Source organism: Polyodon spathula, chromosome 17 (genome assembly GCF_017654505.1).
Source record: "Polyodon spathula isolate WHYD16114869_AA chromosome 17, ASM1765450v1, whole genome shotgun sequence".
Lineage (NCBI taxonomy): Eukaryota > Metazoa > Chordata > Actinopteri > Acipenseriformes > Polyodontidae > Polyodon > Polyodon spathula.
The window spans coordinates 10758515-10771295 of NC_054550.1; positions in this window are offsets into that span (position 1 = coordinate 10758515).

The following is a 12781-nucleotide window of genomic DNA, read 5'->3' on the forward strand; positions in this document are numbered from 1 at the left end:
ATCTAACCAAGGTTAGCTACATTTGAAATTAAATTCTGGGAATGAAAAGATAACCATCAAAATGATAAGTGATCTGGAAGAATGTAGCCAGACTAGTTAGCGGAAAAAAAGATTGCATGTTTGATCCCCCCCCCAGCCCTCACACCTCTATTAAACACACCCTGGAGAACCCTCCCTCTCATCACATTCCAAATAGGGTGTTCATAAGTCTAACTACTCTGCCAAAATTAGAAATGTTTAAATCAGTGAGCATTTACTTAGCAGAATCCAAAAGTACAAATAACATGTACCTGAAAGAACATGTGAAGACAAGGTAAAACAAATATGACAAATGTGCAATTTCAACAAGCTCAGTTAAAAATTAACCTTCTATTTTACATAACAGGCTTGATTTAGGGACCAATGTAACCTTTGCTCATTTTATTCTTATCCTAGCATTGTTCAAGACCTCAGGTAAATAATCTCTCAGGCAAGTCCAACATGCTGTAAACTACCATCTGAAAAGTTTGAAGCAATAGCAGTGACTGTAAATGTAATGAGCACTGTAGCAACTACAGCCCCAGGCTATTTCTCATGGGTGTCAGCACATTGGTACGTTTCTTTTGCTAGAAATGAATTTTAAAGGTTATGAGCATAACCCTTGCCGGATTTATAGATGCACAGAACTCCAAAAATTTTAATAGAAATATATCCACTGATGGTCAAAGGATGGTACACATAGCCATGGAAATCCACTACCCCAAATGGGGAAGTTTAAGACAAATTCTATGTTTTTTTCCAGGACCCCCTTGTAAACGAGGCCTCTGTCTCAATGTGTTAAATAAATAAACAAGTAAAAACTTTGATAAGTTGCTAGGTTTTTCAAAACAATTTAAAGCACTTGCCAGATAATAAAGCTATTTGAGCAATGATACTCAAAGCTACTCAGAGCATGCTTGTCTGTTTGCCCAAAATATATTATGCTGTGAGGGAAATATTGGAAGTTGGTTTATAAACTGCAATATACAAAAATGTAATAAGCACAGGTGACCTTTCACATTTGGTTTCATATTTGGTTGCATGTTGGATTGTAGACTGCAGACGGAATCAGTTCTAGATTGAGATTAGAAAAGGGTAAGACTGAGTTTCACAGTGCAGATGGAAATGTGAAATTAGGCTCATGTGCCACCCAGCCCTGCAGAAACTTAACATTTATTTAAAAAACAAAATACCCTGTATGCACTTTCTTAATACACACATATAGAAAGATAAAAAGCATTATAGTTTCTTTCAACCAAAAAGCTCAAAATTTTTCTCCATGGACAAGAGTATTGTAAAAAAAATCTTTTAAATGTGTCAGACACACTTTAGGTGAGTCTAGCATTTAGAGTAGAAATATAAATGACTTATAGATATAGCATACATTTTGCGACTTTCTTCAACAGACCAGACTTTAGAAGCTCATATTTGCTGCATTCCACAACTGTAACAAGGTCAAATGTGCCTCGTTATCTTTTACAGATGATTTTAATATCAAGATTATAGCCAGAGTCATCCTAACGTGAATGAACTTAATGTCTAACAAAAAAAAAAACAAAAAAAAAACTGAAATTAGGGGATTTTATAATCTACCACGTCTTTTATATTCGTGCTTGCTTGCTTGATTGCTCATCCCACGTAACATTTTTTTCTCTTCGGATTCAATAACTGTAGAATAACTGTATATTAGCTTTCACTATGCAATCACTGTCTACTCATCTATCTATTCCTGTGGGTTCCGATCAGATTACAAGAAATACATGCAGCATGTGACGGGAGTAGTCCTTGAACTTATACCTGAATTTTTACCCTTCAAATCCAACTATTAGGTAGCATTATTAAGTTATCATGCATAGGGTAAGAAGTAATGGTAGCCATCATGCAAATGTATTTGACCTCATGCTGTTGTAGTGTAAGAGACACCCAGTCGTTTTGCATGACAGGAATACTAATTAAAAATATATTTTAAAACTGAAAACATTTTCTTCAGCAGATTTTCACAGGGAAACAAATCTGGGTTTAAATCAAACACATCTTCAGTGAAGCCACCAAGACTTTTTAACCTATTTCACAAGAAAAGAGGCCACTAAAGTTAACATGTGTTGCATGACACAAAATAATTATGACACATTTTTTTAAAACATGTTTATTTTCAAAGCCAGGCAAGTTAATGGGGCTGCTAAGTCAAGTCTTCTCTGGTCAGGATTTCATTGTCCTTCAATGTATGCCACTGACTTTCTAGTAAACAAGTATTATGTATTCCACTGCAGACAGACTGAGTGCACACCACATTGAAGGTATATCATTTCTTACTGGCATTTACTTAGCTCTATGGTGCTGAGATATATAATTAATGTAGGGAGCTGCAGAGGTTGTCTCAGGCTAGACCAATAAGGAATTCCTTCAGACAGCAGTACATTTCTTAAATGAGCTGGTCTAGTTACCTTGTTTAGTTACAATACTGTGGTTGTGGTTTAAAAACTGTTCACTGTAGAAACCAATATACTATAGAAATGTTTCGATTGGGGCCGCAAGTTTGGTTCAATTAAGTACGTGAACAACCTTGAACTTCTGGTGTCTCGTGTCTTGTGGACTTATTTGAACTTTGCCCTGGTTTGCATATTTTTTTTAGTGGTGTTGTTATTAAGCAATCCCGTCAGCACAGCACTAGTGTAGGCAGCCTGCTATACCATAATACAATCTTGTGTTTTTTGTAAAACACAGCCACAACAGCTGTAATTAATTGTGAATGTAACTATATGAAAATACAATCGTGGTACATCGCTCTCTTATTAATAACCACCCTTCTAAAACATCAGTAGCAGCCTCTTTTTCTAATGGTCGTGCGCTGTTCCTACTACTGTCCCACTGCAGTAACATTCATTTAATAACATTCATTTCTTCCTGGTTTAAAATGTCCACACAGCTGCGAATAAATTATGAAAAACATTTCTACACCCTTGATGGGAGTGGCATGCATGTATACTAGGTGGCAACGCAATGTTTTAGAGAGAGGGTCACTTAAAAGTAAAATACCACTGGAGACTCTTCAAGCTGCTCTGGTTCTTGTTGGCTGTGACAGAAATTTCAGGTCAGGTACTGAGAATGAAATCGACGTCTAAGCAAATGCAATTCTTAAAAACGTTTGTGTCTGTATGTTCTTGAGCATTAAAAACATTATTTTAATCAAATAATGCATATTAAAACTAATGCAGTAATACTTTCTTTCTTGGTAATGGTATTTTAAAAGTGTATCCAGACCTATTATAAGTTTGTATCACAAACGATTATATATAATTTTAAACCTTTACACAACTACAGCAACATTGCTTCCACAACATGTTCCCTTTATTTTCCAGATTACAGAATTTCTCTTTTCAATTAGACAATTTTATGCAGACACTTCACTCATATCTAAAACAAAGGGTAACTTGCAGTGTCAAACATTTATTTCTATAATATTGTGGGTTTTTTTGTCTTTTTTTTATCTATATAGATTAAAAGGCAATATGGCAGTTTTGCAGTTCCATCCAGAAAATGAAAGGTTACATTTCGATGCAATTTGGACTGTCATAGCTGACAGGGTTACCAACAACGTTTATATGATTTATTCTATGAAATACTGGGTTTCTAAACTATTCACAATACAAAACTTTACATACAATTAATAGTAGTAGAGTCAAACTAGTTTGCATTTATGAGAACTTTGGCAAACTTTTCCTGGTTTGAAGTTTGCAAAGTAGAACTTTTTTTCAGGTTTGCACATCTATAATTTAGATCAATATTAATTATACATATGCAAAACTTTATATTAAGTCTTTGTATTTAAATATACAGTGTACTAATCCAAACCTCAGTAGTCCAAACTGTCCTATTATCTCAGCCCAGGGTTTCATAATGAAATGCATGCTGACAGCAGCTGTAAAAACACACAGGTGAATTTAAATATTACTGCAAGTGGTACTACAAATTATGGCTAAGAGCATATGAAAATATAAGCTGGGAGAGTATGAAATGAATATAGTTTTTACATAAGAAAGATGAAATGTTGGACAGAATGTTAAGCCCATCAATGCTCATCCCTTGGTATTCCACCATCTGCCCCAATATAAAAGTGTATACCTGTAATACAGTACATTCATTAATGCTCTTATATGAAATATAATTAGAAAATGGCATTCATAATTGTAGTATCTGAAAATAATTTATTTGTTCATATATGGCAAATATATTTTCCTTATACTAAGAAAAAAATATATAGTGAAGGTACTTTAAAAAAAAAAAAAGTTATATAAGGATATGATATATGCAGGCATTTATTATATACAATTGTTTTGTATGGGAATATTTGAAAAATGCTGTTACGCAAAGAAATGTCCAGATGTTCTTAAAATAGTAGTTTTCATGGGACAAAGAGTACCAAATGACAGCGTCAGCACTCAAACTAATTTAAACAAATAACCCAATCCTCACCACCCCCATTGGCGTTATTTTTATTTTAACATCTACATACCTGCATTGACAAGAAAAGAACATACCGTGCGAAAACAGTGGTGTAAACCTAAAAACAAAAACACAAGCTTTTGGTTAGTTTTGTATGATACTGGAATTAGAAGTGAAGCCAACCTTCTAAATGTTTGCTGTGGTAAATGTGGTGTTTTTGAACAGTGAAGAACATTTTAACCAAGGCCTGCAGAGGTAAAAGGCATGAAAGGTAATCAATTTCAATGTTGCATCACCTGCATCTCCTTTACTTTACCATTAACATATTCTTCTGTGCTTTACTATCCTAGCCAATCCTTTAAAATAACAAACTCCTCGTTTCCACGTGACAGACATGCACTCCTGGTTCCTAAATAGTCAGTTCCAAAGCAACTGAAATGATTTTACATACATAAAACGGTAACCCTTTAGTTTAGGGATCCGTTATAAGTGATTTTAATCTTTAAACATGTTATTAATTCTGCCATTACCAATTATAGAATATGATTAGAAATAATATTATTTTGTCATTGTTTATAATCCCTTATTGACGAATATAGTCTGCCTGTCTTTTCAGGACTGTTTGTCTTTCTATGCCTGTCTCACAAACTCTATGTGGCTGCTTTGCTTTAGCAATACAGTTATTATACACTTTTGAGATTTTTATTTATTATTTGCTATGTTATCATTCCACTTTCAATTTTTTTTGTTCGCTACACACAGCAGCTGGTTTGACTGTTTCCATGAACATCAAGGTATTATTTTCTCTTGCTTGCAGCGATCACCATGTGTCCACTGTGAGGTGGGTATTTATTGTGTTTTAGATAGCAAACTTTTGGAAAGTTAGAATTTACCTTTCGTGCTTTCATGGTGGCAAAGTCTGCAATATACCTGATAAATCCAATTTTTGACAAAACTGGTGCACGATAGATATCTGCCCTAGTCCAGTCAAATGTTCCCGGGACATTGTAAAAAGTAAGTAAGAGTTTAAGTGACTTAATCAGGGTCACAGACAGCGAGTCAGTGGCTGAGCTGGGATTGAACTGGGAACCTCCTGGTAACACTCTCCTTTCTCTAACCACTGGACCACCAAGCCTACAGGCGCAGTCAAAAGCAGACACAAGACAATACTGAGGTTAGGATACAGGTACAACAAATTCCCCTTGTAGATGTAGTCGAGCATCTCAAGGGACAAGGACAACACATCAGCTGGAAACACATTTATTTGAATTTGTTTCCAGGTTCAAACAAACACGCAGCCCTGTGCATGTGAGACACATATATACACATGCACTGTTGGCATGCGCAAGCAAACTTTGTTTGTAGTGTGTCAAAATTTGTTCATTTTTAAATGTCTTACCATTTTAGCTTAAATTGTGGGTCCCATGATTACGTAGCGCATACTGACATAAACTTGAGCACTGCTTTAAAACCCTACATATTAAACCCCTAGCAAATCTATATAACTATATTTTGTGTATTTCTGATACAGTTGCTATATTTAAAATAAAGGCTAAATCAGTACGTCGGATCATTTCAGAGACCCATGATTAGCAGTATTCTTGTTTTGATCACTGAGTCTTAATTAAGGGAAGTTACTCTCTGATTTGAAAATATTAAACATGATGTGACTTCAACAGCCCTTCAACGCCTGTGCTAATGTAGAAAGCAGACACAGTGAGACCACTCCACCAGTTCTACTACCAGTGTGTATTTGGTCTATAATGTGTATTCCTGCAGTGTAAATACAGCCAAGGTCTGTTTCCTGAGTTGCACAGAAAACTAAACAATTAATACAGTAAAGAGATTTACTGCAAAGAGATTAAACAGCAAGAGATTTTGTTTTAGTATAAAACTGAACATTATTTTGGGACATTGTAGCTTTCTGTGGAATGTAATATCAATCAGTACACAATTATAAACATTATCAATGTTTTCACAGTGAACAAAGTACAACAATGATAAAACGAACGACATTGTGTCTGGTTTTGAAAGGGTTGGCTAATTCTAAATGTATCAGACATAAGTGGTGAGTTCCACTCTTATAGTTGCTGTGATTAAAAGACAGAGGAAAGGAGTTGTTTCAAATGACTTCACTAAGGAAAGATATGCGGTTGCTATCTTACACGATATCTGCCGACACCCTAAGCTGGCTCCCCACATAGGAAGTAGCTGTTAAAAGCTCCCTCAGAAACTTCAATGGCTTACATTATTAGGATTCTCTAACATGCTGTTGTCATCTGTGCAGTAATTGTAGGATACTACTACATAACTACCAAGAAGAAGGGTTTTAACATAATATTTACAATACAGTAACCATAGTAACAGATCATTTAGTGTTATTCAAATCTGTATTGTTTAACTTAGAATGGGTGTAAAATAGTACAGTTATCTTTACTATATTGTTGCTGCTGTTTAGATTCCCCTTATTTTTTTCTGGTTCGTTCCCATCCCAGTACCGTTGTAAAAGTTTACAGCAACACTGTTGCCCTCAGTAGAGCTCTCTGAATGTCTAACCTGCAAGTACTTTACACTGTTACAATGATGGTTTTAGAGCTAGGGGAACCACAAATGAACTATCATAATATACCTGGGAATGTAGCTAGAAATATGACCTTGGTACTTAGTTTCACTTTGTTAGGGTGATGGGGATAATCAAGCACCTTGGCTAAAGGCGCTATAAAAATGTAACTAACTAAATAAATAAATAAAAATCCCAAAGCGGATACAAGAAAGCTGCAGCTCATTGCTTTGCATTCATTCTAAATGCAAATTTAAGGGACAGTGCTGATGTCTACCAGTTACTCAGACAGAATAACACAGACTATAATCTCTCAGAGCTCCTAGCTGCTCATGAACACAGAACAGACAATTACACAAACATCCCATTTACACTGATCGTACAGCTTCTGAAAAGGAGGATTCTACTTTACTGTTGGTCAGCCTCTATTGATGAAAGTTAAAGAAATCTTACCATTCTGGTGGGGTATCTCTAAAGGCCCTGTCCATTTGTTAATATGTTTCACCTGGATTTGTCTTTACCGCCAATTATGAGAACTAAAAAAATAATGAACGTTCATAAGTCACTTGATCGGCCTTCCCTACTGAAAACTCAGAATGGTTCAAGTTCTTCACTGCAGAAGGCAAGGTTGTGTTATCCATAAAACTGTTGCAGCTGAAACGGTTGAGGGAAACAATGTCCTGTGCAATAATAGCACACTTGGAAATGGACCAGTAAAAGCATAAGAAAATAAAAATCTGAACTAATTGGGACCCTGGGTCTGAAAGCACATTTTCCATGCAGAGTGCCATGCTGCAGAAGAGACAGTCATTTTAAAATCATGTTCCCACAGCTTCATCAAAAAACATGCCTTAGGAAGTACAATGTCAACAAGTTCCTATAGGTTAATAGTTTCCATCATGTTTCTAATTTTAGGGTTATTTAAGGAAATAACATTCTTTTTGGAAGCTTGGTTGTCAGCCAAGTAAGGTGGCACCCTAAAAGCATATCTAAGGAAGATAGTTGAGTGATAACCAATGCTTTTATATGCTTTTTTTTTTTTTTATCTGGTAGGATGTCACAGCAAATTGTATAAAATAGCTTGGTTTAAAGCATAGGTTCTCAAACTGGAGTGTCTGCAAAAGTTGCCCTGGGAATTCTGGAAACTTTTGTAATAAATATTTAATTAATAGAAAAATAATAGAAAAAATGTTATTACACTGTTCTGATTTAGAGACAAGCCTCTTGATACTAAAAATGTACCAGCTTTTCTGTAAACTACCCATCACTTCTGTAAATACCCATCAGGGATGGTTTCAAAAGCTAGTTCACCGGCAGAGACAGAAGCTGGCTGTCAGTTTGATTGGCAGCAAAAGGTCTGTGAAGGGCAGCTAGAAACACTGCTGTAACTAATAAGAGCGAATGAGCATGGCTCCAGTGCACCTCCAGACTACTCCCTTAAAGGCACAGGCAATCAAATGAGCGAGTAATTTGGTAGTTTCTTTCTTAGTGCATGCTTGTTAACAAAGATTCAATCCATGCCCCCTCCTTCGTTCCCCTGGCTGATTCTGACTGACTGTCCCTCATACCTGTAGGTTTCAGTTCCACTAAGAACTATTGTGTAAAGCAGGGGTGCCCAGACTTTAGTTACATAAGATCTACTTTTTGCACCCCCATCCTAATGCAGTTTACTCTCCCACCCCCCATTTAAACATGTTGACCACTACATTATTACCAGACCACAAATAAAATAGGCCCTATTTTTAAAACAATTGTACAATAATAAGAAATAGTAATACCTTACTGATTTGATGAGTTGCACTGCATGGTGTAGGCAGGCTTTGCGTAGTCTGGGTTGTAGCTGCTGATTGCTAGCCTCAAGCAGGTGTCCAGGTGATCATCTGTTAGAGTGGACCAGTATTTTGACTTAATGATCTTCATGTCTGAAAATGCTGACTGGTAAAGGTAGGTAGATCCAAAAAATGCTGTTAAGAACATGGCAATTTTTCTATTATTTGGATATTTTTCCTCCACGATAAGGTTCCAAAAGTGTTCCCTCGATGCCTTCGATTTGGAGGTCGCTTTCCAGAGTCAAAATTTCACTCTCGACGCAGATGTCTCTGTGTGAAACAATGATGCTATTTTTGTTGCAATTTCCATGCCAAATGGAATGCACATAAATGTTGCCACAGGTTCCAGGATTGCAAAATCTTGGAAGCGTCGGTCAAAGTCTGCGATAATGTTGTACATCTGTTCAACGTATCGACCACTCACAATGTGCAGGTGCTTTTCCCTGTCTTTCGAGCTCTGACATATAATCCAAACACAACATACTATGAAACAAAAGAAGGTAATCGGTAGATTTAATATTAGCATTCTTTTGAAATGATTACGCATAATGTAAAAAGTATATGCTTTGTTCTTGTCACTTTTTAGTTTAAAAAAATGCATAGACTCACCAGTGAAGCAACTCAACTAATTTTACATGGGGTATATCCAAGGCGAATATAGAGACCTAAAGTGTGTATACTAGCAACGCACTGACATTGTTTATCTACTGTAATAGCACTACAAGAAGCGCACTCAAGGTTTTAATGCAAACCTGCAACAGGAGACTTCAAACTGGGTTCCAATTTGCATTGATTCACCAATGTGTAGTCGAAGCTCTAGAAATTTAAGGACAGGTGATAAATAATTGATGCATCAATTACTTGTTGCACCACTAATAAATATCCACTGCAATGTCACATACAGTAGTTGCTTGTGAACCCTTTATTGTACCAGGACTCTTGAACCCCTCTGATGCATTAAAGTACATTACGCTTTCAAAACCATTGTACCTCCTACCTAACATGTATTACCACAATTTCTCACATTTTCTTATATGAAAAACAGTCACATTATGATAGGCTTTTATTTAATTTTGAATGGTCTTTTTGTAATCCAGTGTGGTTTAGGGGGCAGGAGCTAGGGCTCCTCCTCTGTTCTGTCCCAACAAAATATCTGTCAATCTCCCTATTTAAATCCTGAGTCACACCCTATTTCTCTGTCTTGCATTTGGTTTGTGTATCACTACATGGCTCTATAGACTTGGACTCAATCGTTTAAATCTAAGATGATCAATTTAGATATGAAATGACTACTCACCCGCCACACTTCTCTTTCTCTTTCTCTGTTATTCAGTTACATATATGCCTCCACCCTCAGTCCTTGCACCCTCTCCTCTGCATTCTTCTGGACTCGCTTTCAACCAGGACTGTATTCTGCATTGTCCATGCAAAAGACAATTTATTCCTTCCGTGCAGTAACTTCTGCAGCCAAAGTCAGTGTCAACAGGTCTTCCACTGCAGTGGAGTCTTCATCCCTTTCTCCATGATATCTCTTTTGCCCAACAGAGTATTGCTAGCATGTCTGGAGGGGGCCATCTCTCCAATGGGACCATCAGAGGTATCCTCCCATCAGGGTTTTTTCTCTCTCTTTAATTCATCAGATTAATTATATTTAATATATATATATATATATATATATATATATATATATATATATATATATATATATATATATATATATATATATATATATAATCAATTAACCTCTATTTCTTTCCTTTGCATTGGTGGCACAGGTGCGGTCCTCTTTTGTAATTTTTATTCTTGTCTCCCAGATATACAGTAACTTGATTACACCTTTTTCGGTTATACAAAGAGGAATATGAACAATTTGAAGCTGCCAAAGTAACCCAGACTATACTCTTGTACTTCCCCATAACTCATCCACTGTCCTTGCGAGCACTGCAGCACATAGCTCTCTTAACCCTTTACAGTCCATTATTCAGTGCTTGTCAGGCACGTTGGGTCCAATTTATTTTCACACGCGCTGTTTATTTTACACTCGCTGTTTAATTTTTTTTTTTTTTTTCAGAGTAAATCAGGTTTAAAAGGTATTGAATCTCGAAAGGACACTCAGTACTGTATCTACAGTTAAGCCACACCCCTTGTTTGCTGTATTTTTCACATACCTATTTATAGACATGCATACTGATAAATCCTCTCCTGATCACTCATTTTCATAACCTCCCCATGCGATCCAGGTCATTATTTTATTTCTATAACATCTCCAAAAAGCTCTGTAAATGTCTGTGATATTCTTTGAGCGCTGGATGCAGAAGCAGCTACAACCTTTGTTATGTCCGTGTTATCTCTGTACTGGATGTAGTACACAGCCTTTATTTTAGTATTTGGGCACTCGAAAGGACAGGTAGTCCGGCTCTCACTTTGTCAGAACGACAGCGACCAAGGAGGCAGCAGCCAGCACCAGTTACATCTTCAGTGGGTCTCCTTAGGATGAGGGGAGGCAGCCTGGGAATGTCTTGCTTTGAGGAGGAAACAAAAAATAATTAACTGAAACAAATATTTATTTGTTCACCTTTATCCCCCTCTGGTTTATTTTGAAGGTACTCCGGTACCCAAACGTTGGCTAAATATAAATGTGTTTCTTTTAAAAGGATTGCAAGTGTGTGGTTTATTTCTTTTTCTTTTAAGAAACTTTAACTTTCCAGCTGCATCTGGTGATTTCAACGTACTGCACAGGCTAGTCACAATTTGTGCAGTAAGCTACTCACTGTTGTCTTTTCCATGACAAAAATGCTAATTATTTCTGGGCCAAAATATTTCAGTGTAATTCCTGTTTTAAAAGAACACAACTCTCTTGGCCATTTCAGCAGTACAATATCATAATGGCAAAAAATTCAGTACATCATGGGATTTTATACAGCACTGTCTATTCCTACAATTCATCTTGCACTGAGAAAGCAACACGTTTGGAATCAGAATAAAGGAAATGATTATGTAATACAGTTCACGTGCAGTCATCTTTTGGTAAGTTGCATTTTCAGAATCGTATCATTATGTACAGTATTTTAACTGTATGTTAAAATATTGCCCTTAATCCACAAAACCAATCAAATATATCCTATGTAGCCTACATTTGATATTTTATTTGTAGTGTTCTGTAGAACACAGGCAATTGTTTATCCTGGATTAAATAAAATACAGTACCTGAAAGCAGATATACCCATTTATCATGTTTCCCACAGAGCACTACTTGTGGTCTGTTCTATTTATATTGTGTTACAGACAGACACCGACTGGTTTCAATAAGCGGAAACTTAACAAAGTTAGGAAAGTTAGCACCTTTAAGTAAACATGTTTTTTATATCAAGTCCCTCCCTCACGGTATTAGGGAAGAGAATTTGAATGTCTGTGATGAGTCAAAGGGATTTCGGTTTGTGATTCAGCCTCCCAACAGTAGATGGCATCAAACCAACTCGGGACTTCCCTTACCAAGATCTTGTGACCATGGCAAAAGTCATCTTTTGAGGGGCGGCACCTTAGTGAGGGGCGGAAGTACGAGTATGTAAATTCCAGCCACTGGAGTCAAGTGAAGGATAAGGACACTTGTCAGTTGGGGATTGGTGTTCCACTGACTACAGAGGTGGGACATTACATACTAAAGGGAACGTACTACTGTGTTCGGGGTTGGTCCGAAAGTAAAATAGGAGGAGTAACGGGTGGAGGGAGAGACTAGTTTGGTGCAGCGGGATTTTTTAAAAAAACACTAACATTTCTTTTGTCTTTTTTTGTTTATGTATGGTTTGCCACAAAGACGATTAAAGACGAGTTATCACGGTCTGTTTTGGATTTCACCCCTGCACTCCTTCCCTCACACCATTTTGTTTTCTTTTGTTATTTAATTATTTTGTTGTGTATAGATAATAAAAAT